This window comes from Tenrec ecaudatus, chromosome 5 (assembly GCF_050624435.1).
Source record: "Tenrec ecaudatus isolate mTenEca1 chromosome 5, mTenEca1.hap1, whole genome shotgun sequence".
NCBI lineage: Eukaryota > Metazoa > Chordata > Mammalia > Afrosoricida > Tenrecidae > Tenrec > Tenrec ecaudatus.
The window spans coordinates 149,594,094-149,606,498 of NC_134534.1; the positions used below are offsets into that span (position 1 = coordinate 149,594,094).

A 12,405-nucleotide genomic window follows, 5' to 3' on the forward strand; every position below is an offset into this window, starting at 1 on the left:
GAAAAGGCATCTTTAATTAGGCTTCGAGTTCTTTTTCCTTCCTTCCTTCTTCCCCATGTTTCTATAAATCCTTGAAGGGGAGAAAAAGAAGTTCTCTTAGGAATGATTAGCTTTAAAGAGGTTTTACCTTTCTAGAATATGCAGAATGTGTTGACTAATTAATGTGGAATAACAAGTATAACAAGCCCTGGTTCTAAATTTGATTGTATTATTGTATTAGATGATAATGAAACAACCAAACTTAAATACTGCCTCGTGCATATTTGTATAAATAGGTGGTTTGTTCACAGGGATACTGGGAGACTAAAAGAATCCAGTAGAAAAAAAAAAAAGGATCCAGTAGAGCATTGTTAACATTTTAAAAAGACAAAAAGGATCAATACAGGGAATGAAACAATTACATCCACATTATTATAAAATTAGAGAAAATCAGTTTTTAAAAATTCTCTGAAAGAGAGGGAGGGCTGGGGGCATGTATGAAGGGGCTTCAAAAGTTCATAGGAAAAATATCATCTTTTCATTACCTTTCCACAAACTGTCTGAAGGCCCCTTATATGTTGCATTCAATATTGTTATCATCTTGTCCAATGCCTAACTAGGTTGGAGATGATCGCTATGGTATAGCAGAACGATTATCTGCTGCTTTGTTGGCCATTTACTAGCTCTTTTTTTTTCTTGTTCTTTGCGCTCTCAAGCTGCAATGTTAAACCAAGAGAGCATCCTTTTCCCAGCGAAAACGCTGCTCCCAGGGCCTCAGCCACAGAACCCTACCCGTATCTACGTTACTCCTCGAGCAGGCTGGCGAACTACTTGCACAGCGGCCCATTTACTAGCTCTTATATTCATGTTTAAGTTTAAAAATTTATGAGTCTCATTTCCCCATCAGTAAAACAATTACTTACTCTGTAGTACAGTGGTAAGAATGAGATGGAATGATGTTAGGAGAGCACTGTGGTAGTTACATAATATGGTGTCAATTTGAGGATTAAGAGGGTAGGGGTGGAGTCTAGCCTGTAAATCAGGATATAGCAATGAGGCCTCTGTGTGGGCAAGGCCTTCCCCTGAGGATTCTGAGAATTCCTGTATTTCCTCCTTGGAGGCAGGAGACACACATTCTCTCTCTGCTCACTCCCTTAGAGGTGCTTTTACTGACAAGACACATGGCACTACACTGATACAGCCTGTGTGTGCTCTCAGAGCTGGAGAAGCCACATGGAGACCCCTGCCAATGCTGAGATGCTTACACCATCACTAGACCCACAAGACTTTCCACCCACTGGCCTGTAGTCACCCTGCATCTGGCATCACTGGAAGTGTTTCGTGAGTCTGAAGAGGACATTAGCCAATTGGACATGTGGGCTAATATCAGACTTATGGACTTAATATGGACTGGGCTGGGATGTTTTCTCAATATTCAACTGCTCTTGTATATATAGCTTTTTCCTATACACATGAGTGTCCATGAATTTGTTTCTCTAGTTTACCCAGACTAACACAAGCACTTTTTCTTCTAGGCACATAAAAAATTCACTACCATTAAGTCGATGCCAATTCATAGTGAACCTATAGGACGGGAGAACTGCTCCTATGAGTTTCTGAGACTGACTGTTAACAGAAGTAGAAAGCCCCATCTTTATCCCAAGGAGGTGGTTTGGAACAGTTGGCATTGCATTTAGCAGGCCAACGCATTACCACGATGCCACCAGATACTAAAGTCTCACCATTTTAAAGAGTAAATAGAAGACAGGAAGATTTTAGTGTAACAGAATCATAATGCAGTTTCTGTGTCCTGTTTAAGGAGTAAGTTGACAAAGAAAAAAATTAGCATTTAGAGGTCTGCTATAAAATTCAAAGCAGGCATTCAGTAGGATTGTACTAAAATATTTTAATATACTTTAAAAATTCCCAAAGAGATATGTGATCCAAAAGTGATAGAAGAGATAAGAAATGCCCACGTGGGTTTCCAAGACTAATTTTTCATGAGGTTAGAAATCCTTGTATTTCTCTCAAGGAGCTGCTGGTTGCTTTGAACTACTAACCAACCGTATTTCTCTATAGCATCTAACATAATTACTATTGGGAAGTGAGAATTTTGCCATTGTGATCACAACAAAACTAAAAGGATGTACTTAAATACAAGATAACTACCCACTGCCTTCAAGTAAATTCCAATTCATAGTGACCCTATGTAGTGTTTCCTAAATTGCAAAGTTTTACAGGAGCAGATAACTTCCATATTTCTCCGGCACAAGTAATGGGTTTGAACCACTAATCCTGGAGTTAAGCCCAACTCATACGTGACAGTACCACCAGGACTCACAGAGATGAAACTGACATAGCCCTATGCCTATAGGATCTGAATGAACAGCAGTGGGGAACTTGGGTTCCACTTAATTTATCATGACAACTAGTTATGTTAAAAGTCTAGAAAAGGAATGTTGTGTAATTTTTATTTTGAGGATATAGCGCATCATAATTTAGCTGCTAATCTCAAAGTGAGTGGTTTTGAACAAAGCAACCATGCCTTGGGAGAAAGATGAGAAGTCTTGGAATCCCAAAGAGGCAGTTCTAGTCTGTCCTACAGGATCACTATGAGTTGGAACTTACTCAATGGAAGTGAATTTGGTTTCTGAACACATCATCAATTCTTGCTTTTTTCTGACCCATCAATAGAGACTGAGTAATGATGCTACCCTTCTCACGAGACCTTAGACACTGTCGAAAGATAACAAGGATTCCAGATATTTTAAAAATTCATATTAGTTTTTGTTTGTGATGAGGCTAATCCCCCATTCTGTTTCTTCTTTATTATTTCTATATTATTACATTATCTTATTATCTTATATATATTATTATATATGATCTTCTGTATTATTCACTGTCCAGTTTTTGCAGGCATCTGAAGTGACTGAGAAAACCAGGGTTTAGATCAGGTGCATCTTCATCTTCAAAGTGACAGCATTGATTTTTAAAACTTTGAAGAGGTCTTTTGCAGCATATTTGCCCACTACAATGCATCCATTGATTTCTTGATTGAATAAGTTAAATTATACCTAAGATTATGATTTCATTAAGATGGGTAAGCTAATTGTTGAGGAGGTGTGTGTGTGCATTCAGTCAGTCTAAAATAGCTGTGACTGATAGCTTACTTATTTATCCCAATGGTGGATTATTATTCCAAATGTCTGTGGGTATATTATTTCTCTGCTTTGCTTCTCTAAGAAAGTGCCTTCTATGATTTACGGTCTTCTTTGCTTGTTTCAATTGTGTACTCCTTCTCTCTAGTCCCAAGCACTTTGTTCTAGCTATATCAAGCTGTATTATATTATAATGGGCATTAGTAATTGGGACAGAGGCTATATGGCCCCCCAAAACAAAATTATTTACTCTCAGGCCCTTTAGAGAAAAAGTTGACCAACCCTTATAGATGAAGAAAATAGTATTAGTATTATCTAAGTTAGCCCTCTTTAAAAATGGAATTTTTGAATGATGGTGTAGTTGTTATGTATTGGGCTGCTAATTACAAAACCAGCAGTTTGAAACCAGAAGCTGCTATGCAGGAAAAAGATGGAGCTTTCTACTACTGTACAGAGTTACAGTAGTGAATATTATATCAAGGAAAATACTGAAGGAAAAAAAAAACAACCAAATTTGACCAGTGGTTACTATAGGTAAAGGAGGAAGTTTTTGCTTATAGTTCATGTTAATGGTGGTGGAATGAAAAAGCTATCACTAATGGTTGTACAACACAAAAAAAGTATAATCAATGGCACTGAATTCTATGTGCAGAAGTTGTTGAATTAGAGAAAGTTTTGTTGAATATGTTTTGCCACAATTAAAAAAATAATTACACAAATAAAAATAAGTCAAACAAAACAAAAAGAGCAGTAGTCTCAGAAATTCACACGGGCCGTGCTACCTATAGCAGCGGTTCTCAACCTGTGGGTCACGACCCCTTTGGGAATCAAACAACCCTCTCACAGGGGTCGCCTGATTCATAACAGTAGCAAAATTACAGTTATGAAGTAGCAATGAAAATAACTTTATGGTTGGGAGGGTGTCACTACCACATGAGGAACTATATTAAAGGGTCGCTGCATTAGGAAGGTTGAGAACCACTGACCTATAGGGTCTCTACAACTTGGCATGAACACCATGAAAATGAGTGGTTTTATTTTGTTTTCTTAATAAAAAAAAATTAGTTCTCTTGTCTGGAGTCAAGTTTATGTGCTCAAGCAGTACCGTATATACTCGTGTATAAGCCGAGGTTTTCAGCACATTTTTGGGTGCAGTTTTTGTGGTAAAATTAGGTGCTTTGGCTGATATTTGGGTCAGCTTATACTTGAGTATATATAGTATAATTAAGCCTTTGGGTTGAAGTAGTGGCATCAAATACACACGTCCATGACAAATATAATATAGTGAAATGGTTTCCACAGACAAGCACTAGATCTGAGTCAGAAACAACTGAATAGGCATCTTTTGTGTAGTTTTGCTACGTCTTCAGATTCATATAGGAATTGAGAGTTCCTCAAAAGAATAGTGGATTTTAACACGATTTAACACGCCTCAAGTAGTTTAATTCCTTTGAACCTTTGGAAACAAACACACAATTTCTCCCTTAAAACTATAGTAAATTGTACCACCACCACTACCACACCCCCTAAAAAAAAACCAGAAAAAAACTCTCATCTCGAAGACTTTCAATGTACCTTCTTTTGATCAACTGTTTTTGTAGAACCAATCTGAAGAGGTTTATGCAGGAGACAGGAGTAGAATATAAGTGAACAAAACAGATAGATGAGAAGACTTTGTGGTATAATAATTGAAGGACATTTTGCAATCAATCTCTAAATTAAAACTTTGGTTCTTCTCACCTATATGTGATTTATGCGGTGGGGGGGGTTCTTAGTATTTTTAAATATTGGTTTCCTTATCTGTAGAGTAGGATTAATAACTAAATTCAGTTTATCAGATTTTTGTTCTAAGAACTGTAAGACATAATCTGCCTAAGATCAAACCCCTGTCAAATAGCACCCCATTAAGTGCCTGCCATAGCCAGGAACTATGCTAGGAATTGGGACATACAACTAAATAAGAAAGCAAATCAAGGACTATTCAAAGAGTGGTACAGTCTTTAAGTGAGGCTTTGAGCAACTCTTAATCTGAATATTAATGATCAAAACTGCCAGGGAGATTAAATGAGCTCTTATTCATAAAGCATTAAGTACAATATCTATAATAGAACAGACACCTAAGATATCACAGATACTACTATTCTTCTTCATGACCTATCTGTGTTGGCTTACATTTTGCTGCTACACTGGAAGCTCTGCCAATGCTATTTCAAATACCAGCAGGGTCCATCCACGGTAGACAAGTTTTAATAAAACTTCCAGGTTAAAGCATATGAGGAAGAAATACGACCTATTTCAGAAAATTAACCAATGCAAACCCTACAGATGACAACAAAACATTGACTATTATGATTTAATGCTGGAAGATGAACCCTTAGGTTTGAAGGCACTCAAAATACACAGTGGCCACAACAGCGGGCTGGAATATACCAATGACCATGATGAGGGTTTAAGTAGTCTGTTCTGTTGTTTATGGGGTCGCTTGAGTTGGAACCAATTCAATAGCAACTAACTATGCCAACAGCAACACCGTTATTGCTAGTCATTTTTCCCCCCCACTGATGGGGGAAAAACCGTGAGATATAAAAATATTAATTTACAATATTCCTAGGGGAATAATCTTTTTTAAAAAATCTGAATATATATTGCAAATACAATAAACAAATAAAGGTATTATTTAAGGGGAAACTGCTGAAAAATACTATGCCAAGATCTTTCCCAAGATTCTAGTTTGGTCCCAGAAAAGGCATGCAAAACCCCACTGCCATTAAGTTGATTCTAACTCATAATGACCATATATAGGGCTTCTGAGGCTGCACATCTTTATAGGAACCTCATATTTCACCAAACAGAAGCATTTTAATAGCTCCTTTTAGTACAAAGCAACTTAACTCACACCTGCCAGATAAGATATTACACTAGAGAAAGAGCACATACCTTTCCCCAAAAACTCTTTAGGCTTTATCTTCTTTAGAACAAAACCTCTCTCTTTTTTTTTTTTTGAACAAAACCTCTTGATCTATAAAACTAATGAGAAGAGGCTGGTGTGCTTCTTCCATGTAGGCTTTGTTGCTTCTGAGCTAGATGGCCGCTTATTTACCTTCAAGCTTTAAGACCCCAGACACTATAACTTTTGATAGCCGGGCACCATCAGCTTTCTTCACCACATTTGCAGAAGGGATCAGTTATCAGGCATCAAAGAACAAAAATTCATATCGTTGTGTGCTCACCTCCATGATAAGATAGCTCAGGACAAATGGGTACATATCAAATATGGTGAAGAAAGTTGATGGTGCCTGGCTATCAACAGAGATAGTGTCTGGGGTCTTAAAAGCTTGAAGGTAAACAGACACCCATCTAACTCAGAAGCAACAAAGTCCTCATAGAAGCAGCACACCAATCTGTGCAATCATGAGTTGTTGACAGGATCAGGTATCAGGCATCATCAGAACAAAAAAAATTACCATAGTGAATGAGGGGGGCAGTGCAGAGTGGAGACCCAAAGTCCATTTGTAGGCCACTGGAGATTCCCTGGCAGAGGAGCCTTGGGAGGAGATGAGCCAGACAGGGTGCAATGTAGCAACGATGAAAAATACAACTTTCCTCTAGGTCCTAAATGATTCCTCCCCCCACCCCCCACTATCATGATCCCAATTCTACCTTGCAAGTCTGGCAGACCAGAGGATGGACACTGGTACAGATAGGAGCTGGAGGCACAGGGAATCGAGGGTGGATGATGCCTTCAGGACCAGTGGTGTGAGTGGCGATACTGGGAGCATAGAGGGAGGGTGGATTGGAAAAGGGGACCTGATTACAAGGATCTACACGTGACCTCCTCCCTGGGGTATGGACAACAGAAAAGTGGGTGAAGGGAGACGTCAGACAAGGCAAGATATGACAAAATAATTGATAAATTATCAAGGGTTCATGAGGGAGTGGGGAGCGTGGAGGGAGGGGGAAAAATGAGGACCTAATGCCAGGGGCTTAAGTGGAGAGCAAATGTTTTGAGAATGATGAGAGCAATGAATGTACAAATGTGCTTCACACAATTGATGCATGTATGGATTGTGATAAGAGTTGTATGAGCCGTGCTCGCTTCGAAGCACATATACTAAAATTGGAACGATACAGAGAAGATTAGCATGGCCCCTGCGCAAGGATGACACGCAAATTCGTGAAGCGTTCCATATTAAAAAAAAAGAGTTGTATGAGCCCCCAATAAAACGATTTTAAAAACTAATGAGAAGAGTACAATGTCACAATCCAATTGTATGTAATGTGGTGTGTGTGTGTGTGTGTGTGTGCATGCGCGCATGCGCACACGTGTGAACTTTTTTGGGTGAGATTTTATTCTTTGGTTAGCTCCATGGATGTTAAGAGGTTCGCCAGTTTTGTCTGCTCATTTATTTGTTGTTTAAGACAACTAAGCTGAAAGAACATAAATTTTCTCAGAACATCAAGAGAAAAAATGCCAGCATATTTTATTCTTACAATTCTAATTGAGAGCATGAGACTAAAATAGCATTGACCAATGAGGATTCATATCTTGCATGCCTCGCAATCCATTCCCAACCAAAAAGCCTCCTTCATACCCACACACACTACTTTCCATTGATTTCTCTTTGCTTTTGTGTTGCCTGAACTCTAGGGATCAAGGCTCTAGTGATATCTGGTAGCCAAAGAAAAACTATTTTCCCTGCCTCTCTTTTGTTCTCTCACAAACTGCTAGTTCTTTAGTCCAGACCATGTGGGCAGTCAGGCTAAAGGCCTCTCACAATCACACATGCTTAGCAAGCAAAAAAATAAACAAGGCACATTTTTTTCCAAACCGAAATGTTCTAAAAGCAAATTACAGCAATTAAATATCTGGATATTCTCAGGTAAATATGCTTTATACTAGAGTATATTAAGACTATGTGTCTGTAAGAAAAAAAACTAACAATTCAAAATTCAAATACTGAGCAAACTTTCCCTTTAATATTAAGGCCAAGAGCATTGGAAAGATGTGGGAGTTGTAATTATGATTTTATAACTATGCAACTGTGGTGTGCCTTTGTTTTCCTACTGATGAAGTACGACTAAACATACTTTTAACCTTTCTGCCTTTCAGTATAGGTTTAATTTTATATCTGATCTTTGTTGTTGCTATCTTTTGCAATCATGAAGCTGTTTCCAATGCCTGGCAATCCTGTGTGGTACAAAGTACAACTGCTGAAATAGTGTTTCATTGGCTGTACTGTCTTTATGAAAGCAGACTGCCAGGACTTTTCTTCCACAATACTATTGGGTGGCTTCAAATCAACAACCTCTCCGTTACCAGCAAGTGTAAAGTGTTTAATTGCTACAAGTATACAACTTATTTTGAATTGTTTGGTGCTGTCAGGCTGGTTCTGACTCAGTGATCCTATGCACAAGGGAAGGCAATACAGCCTGGCCCTGCCTGGTCAATTGTTAAGTTTGATCCCAACTGTGTCAATCTATAATGTCATGGGTCTTCCTCTTTTTCACTGACGCTCTACCAAGTTCTTTTCCAGGGACTGGTTTCTCCTGATAAGGTGTTCTTGTTTCCAAGAAGCATTCTGACTGTACTTCTTCCAAGACAGACTGGTTTGTTCTTCTGGTAGCCCATGGTATTTTCAATATTCTTCATGAGAACCATAATGTTATTCCTTTTCAGTCTTTCTTATTTAGTGTCCAACTTTCACATGCATATAAGGGTGACGGAAAACATGGCTTGGGTCAAGTGCACTTTAGCCCTCAAAAAATGACATCCTTGCTCTTTAACACTTTGAAGAGGGTTTGTGCAGCATATCTGCCAAATGTAATAAACAGTTTGATTTCTTGACTGCTGCTTCCAGGAACATTGCATTGCTCCAAGCAAGAAGAAATCTTTGACCACTTCAATCTTTTTTCCATCTATCATGATGTTGTCTACTGACCCAACTGTGAGGATTTGTTTTCTTTACATTGAGTTGTAATCCACACAGAAGGATGCAGTCCTTGATCTTCACCAACAAGTGTCTTGAGTCCTCCTTGATTTCAACAAGCAAGATTGTGTCATTTGCATACTGTAGGTTGTTAACAAGTCTTCCAATCCTGATGCCATGTTCTTCTCTTTCTAAGAGTAGAAAGTCTTGTCTTTCTCCTGCCGAGCAATTGGTGGTTTAAAACTGCTATCCTTGAGGTTAGCAGTCCAACAGGTAACCAGTAAACCACCAGGGTTCCTTAATAAATGCCTTCACTGCCATAGAGTCGATGCCAATGCATAGTGATCCTAAAAGAGATTCTGAGACTATAACTGTTTATGGAAGTAGAAGGCCTCCTCTTTCTCCTGAAATAAATGCTTAAGGAGGTACAAAATACAAAAATTTAGTGGATACTTGTGAAAGGGATCTGGAAAATATATTTAATGCACAGGATAGATTTTCGAATTAATGACCCTTCCTCTTTGTTTCCAATGTTCTCATTTCAATCGTCAATAATTGATCAGAGCATCTCGACTGCAGGATTGTTTTCCATTTCAGATTGAAGAAGTTGATACAATTATTAGCTGTATTATTTCCTTTACGGATATAATTATCCTACCACAGACCATTGTACTTAAGACACATCTTGAAATGTTCTCTTTAACAATGAATGTGCTATCATGCCTCCTGAAACTGGCATTTTAGGCATAGTAAACCATATAATTGAGTCAAAGGGCCAGTATTTGTTCATGTCACTTTACTAATATCTAAGATTATCAATCTTTCTATGTTCCTTTTCATGTTTGACAGCTTCAAAATTTTCTAGCTTCATACACAGTACATTCCACATTCACGTTATTAGTAGATGCTTGCACTGTCCCATAAGTAAATAAAGGTCCCAAAGGCTTTATTACATCCATGTCATTCTGGTCAACTCCACTTTGAGAAGTCAGTTGTGTCTTGTGACCAGAGTGGCTCATCTTCCAGCTCTATCTCTGACGATGTTCTGCTGCTATTTATTAAGATTTTCAGTGGTTAATCATTCATTAGTGGACAGCCTATTCCTTTTTTGTAATCTGTTCTTAGTCTGTAAGCTCCACTGCTTACAGACTCAACTGATATTTAACATACTGGTGACATAGTTTCCAGCATCACAGCCATAAACAAGCCACCACACCGTGATAAACCGACAGACAAGTGAAGGTTCTATTCCTTAGTCAAGCTAGTAGACACCCTTTCAAAGAAATTATTGATACAACACAACTCCACCCTAACAGAGATCGTGTGTGTGTGTGCTAACAGAGACCGTGTGTGTGTGTGTGTGTGTGTGTGTGTGTGTGTGTTGAGAATCCAGCAACAAACAAAGGTATCTTGATTTGGCAATCCATTCCGAATTTAATGACCTACAGAAGCACAGTATTCTCCGTCTCCATCTCGAACACTCTTCCTAGCAGCAAGAGCTCAACCACAATGGCCATGTGCTTTTAGAAATGAGTGAGTAGCAGAAACAAGATGTTATGTCCAACTTTCAACTCTGTCAGACTTGGCTTCTAAGACACCAAAATACCATCACAAATATAAAAGATGTCTCATATTTTAATTTTCCTTGGTCAAGATTAAGGAAATCTCTTAAGATCAATTTTCTAATAAACAACAGTCATATAAAATTCCCACCCCTGTTGCTGGCCCAGCTCTTTTAAAAAAATGTATATTCTTTCTCTTTTTTCTAGGTAGCACTTACTTTCTCTATATTCATCATCTCACTAAAAAAATTATCTTTCCATATGACACGTTTTAAAATTGGCACCAAGTCTCTCTTGTGATCTATTTGTGCTGGGCTCTTTAACAGCAAACGAAGTCCGCTGATGCTGTGGTTAATGTGCTCAAGCGCTTCCAAAAGGTCGGAGCTCACTCAGTGAAAAAAGGGGCAATCTGCTCCTACAAAGTTCAACCACCTTTGGAAACCTCATGGGGCAGTTCCACTACATCCTGTAGGGGTCATTATGAGTAGGAGTGGCCCTGAAGGCACTGGGTTTGGTTAGTTTAATAACATAATTAACATAATCAAAATAGTAATTAACAACAACAAAAACCCCTTGTCAAGTGGATTCCAACTCATAGCAACCCTAAACAAGCTTTCTGAGGCTATCAATCTTTACAGGAACAGGTAGCTTCACGTTTCTCGTACAGTAAGACAGCTGGGTCTGAACCATTGATCTTGAGGTTAGCTAGCAGTCCAACTCTTAAGACATTAAAAATTAGAACAATATAGACTTAAAATCTTCACATCACATAAAATCTTTCTGATTTAGAGTTTTATAGATCGTGTGGCCTGGAGAATAAGGAAATACAAAGTCATATAACTCCAAATAAGATGGCAATCACATCACTAATCTACAACTTAGAACAAAATCACATCCATTAAAGTTACTCTTCTTCTTCAGACAGAATCAGAAGGTTGGCCATTGAATATTGTAGTATGGTTTTATGTAGAAAACAGCAATTTCAGTAATAACACTATAGTTAGCTCCACTGATGATACATTAAACCTTGATTGGTCACTTTATCTTCCTAGAAAGAAGTACTTTTATCCCTTGCTCTCTGCAAGTGTATTTCTAGTACCAATAGAACTTCGATTACTTTAGTGACCCTGTCAATTGTATCCATTTCATCCCTTTTTTCACTGCCAGATTTCTCAAAGAAATTGACCATGCTTACTAGTTCCATCCCGATACCCTACTTCACTGTCTTAACTCTGCTATTTAGCTTCCATCTGAGTGAAACTATATTTCTCACTAATGCTTTATCAATTTGCCAATGTAATGAGAAAAATAGAAATCTGTAGGAATCAGCACCACTACCTTAGTTTGTCATTAATAATCTGTGTACCCACCAACTGTCTGTCAGGTTGTCTTACTGTGATGGTGTGTGTGTTGCTGTGACGCTGGAGGCTATTGTCACTGGTATTTGAAATACCAGCAGGATCACCCAAAGTGAACAGGTTTCAGTAAGCTTCCAGACTACGAAGAGGAATAAGTTAAACAAGTCAGAGGATTCAGCCCAGGAAAACATAAGGAATAGCAGCAGAACATTGTCAGATAAGGCACTAGAAGGTAAGCCCCAGGATGGAAAGCACTCAGCATAGGGCTGAGCAAGAGTTGCTTTCTCAGAGATGTCAACCAACGAATTGGACGGATTAAAGCCTTCAGAAGTAAAGCATTCAGGACCTTCATCATTTGCTGATAGGGCAAGACTCAAAATGAGAGAGAAAAAAACCCAGCCATAAATAGGTATTAATAATT

General features: G+C 38.4%; 1 protein-coding gene and 1 non-coding gene across 5 annotated transcripts in view; one reads left to right on the forward strand and one right to left on the reverse strand.

Annotated features, from left to right (window-relative positions):
* The window catches only part of TMCC1 (transmembrane and coiled-coil domain family 1), a 181,324-nt gene that overhangs the window by 96,070 nt on the left and 72,849 nt on the right, over nt 1–12,405 (reverse strand). The window lies entirely within an intron of this gene.
* LOC142449461 (U6 spliceosomal RNA) lies at nt 7,226–7,331 on the forward strand. Its single transcript, XR_012784622.1, has one exon. It is a non-coding gene; the product is annotated as a U6 spliceosomal RNA (small nuclear RNA).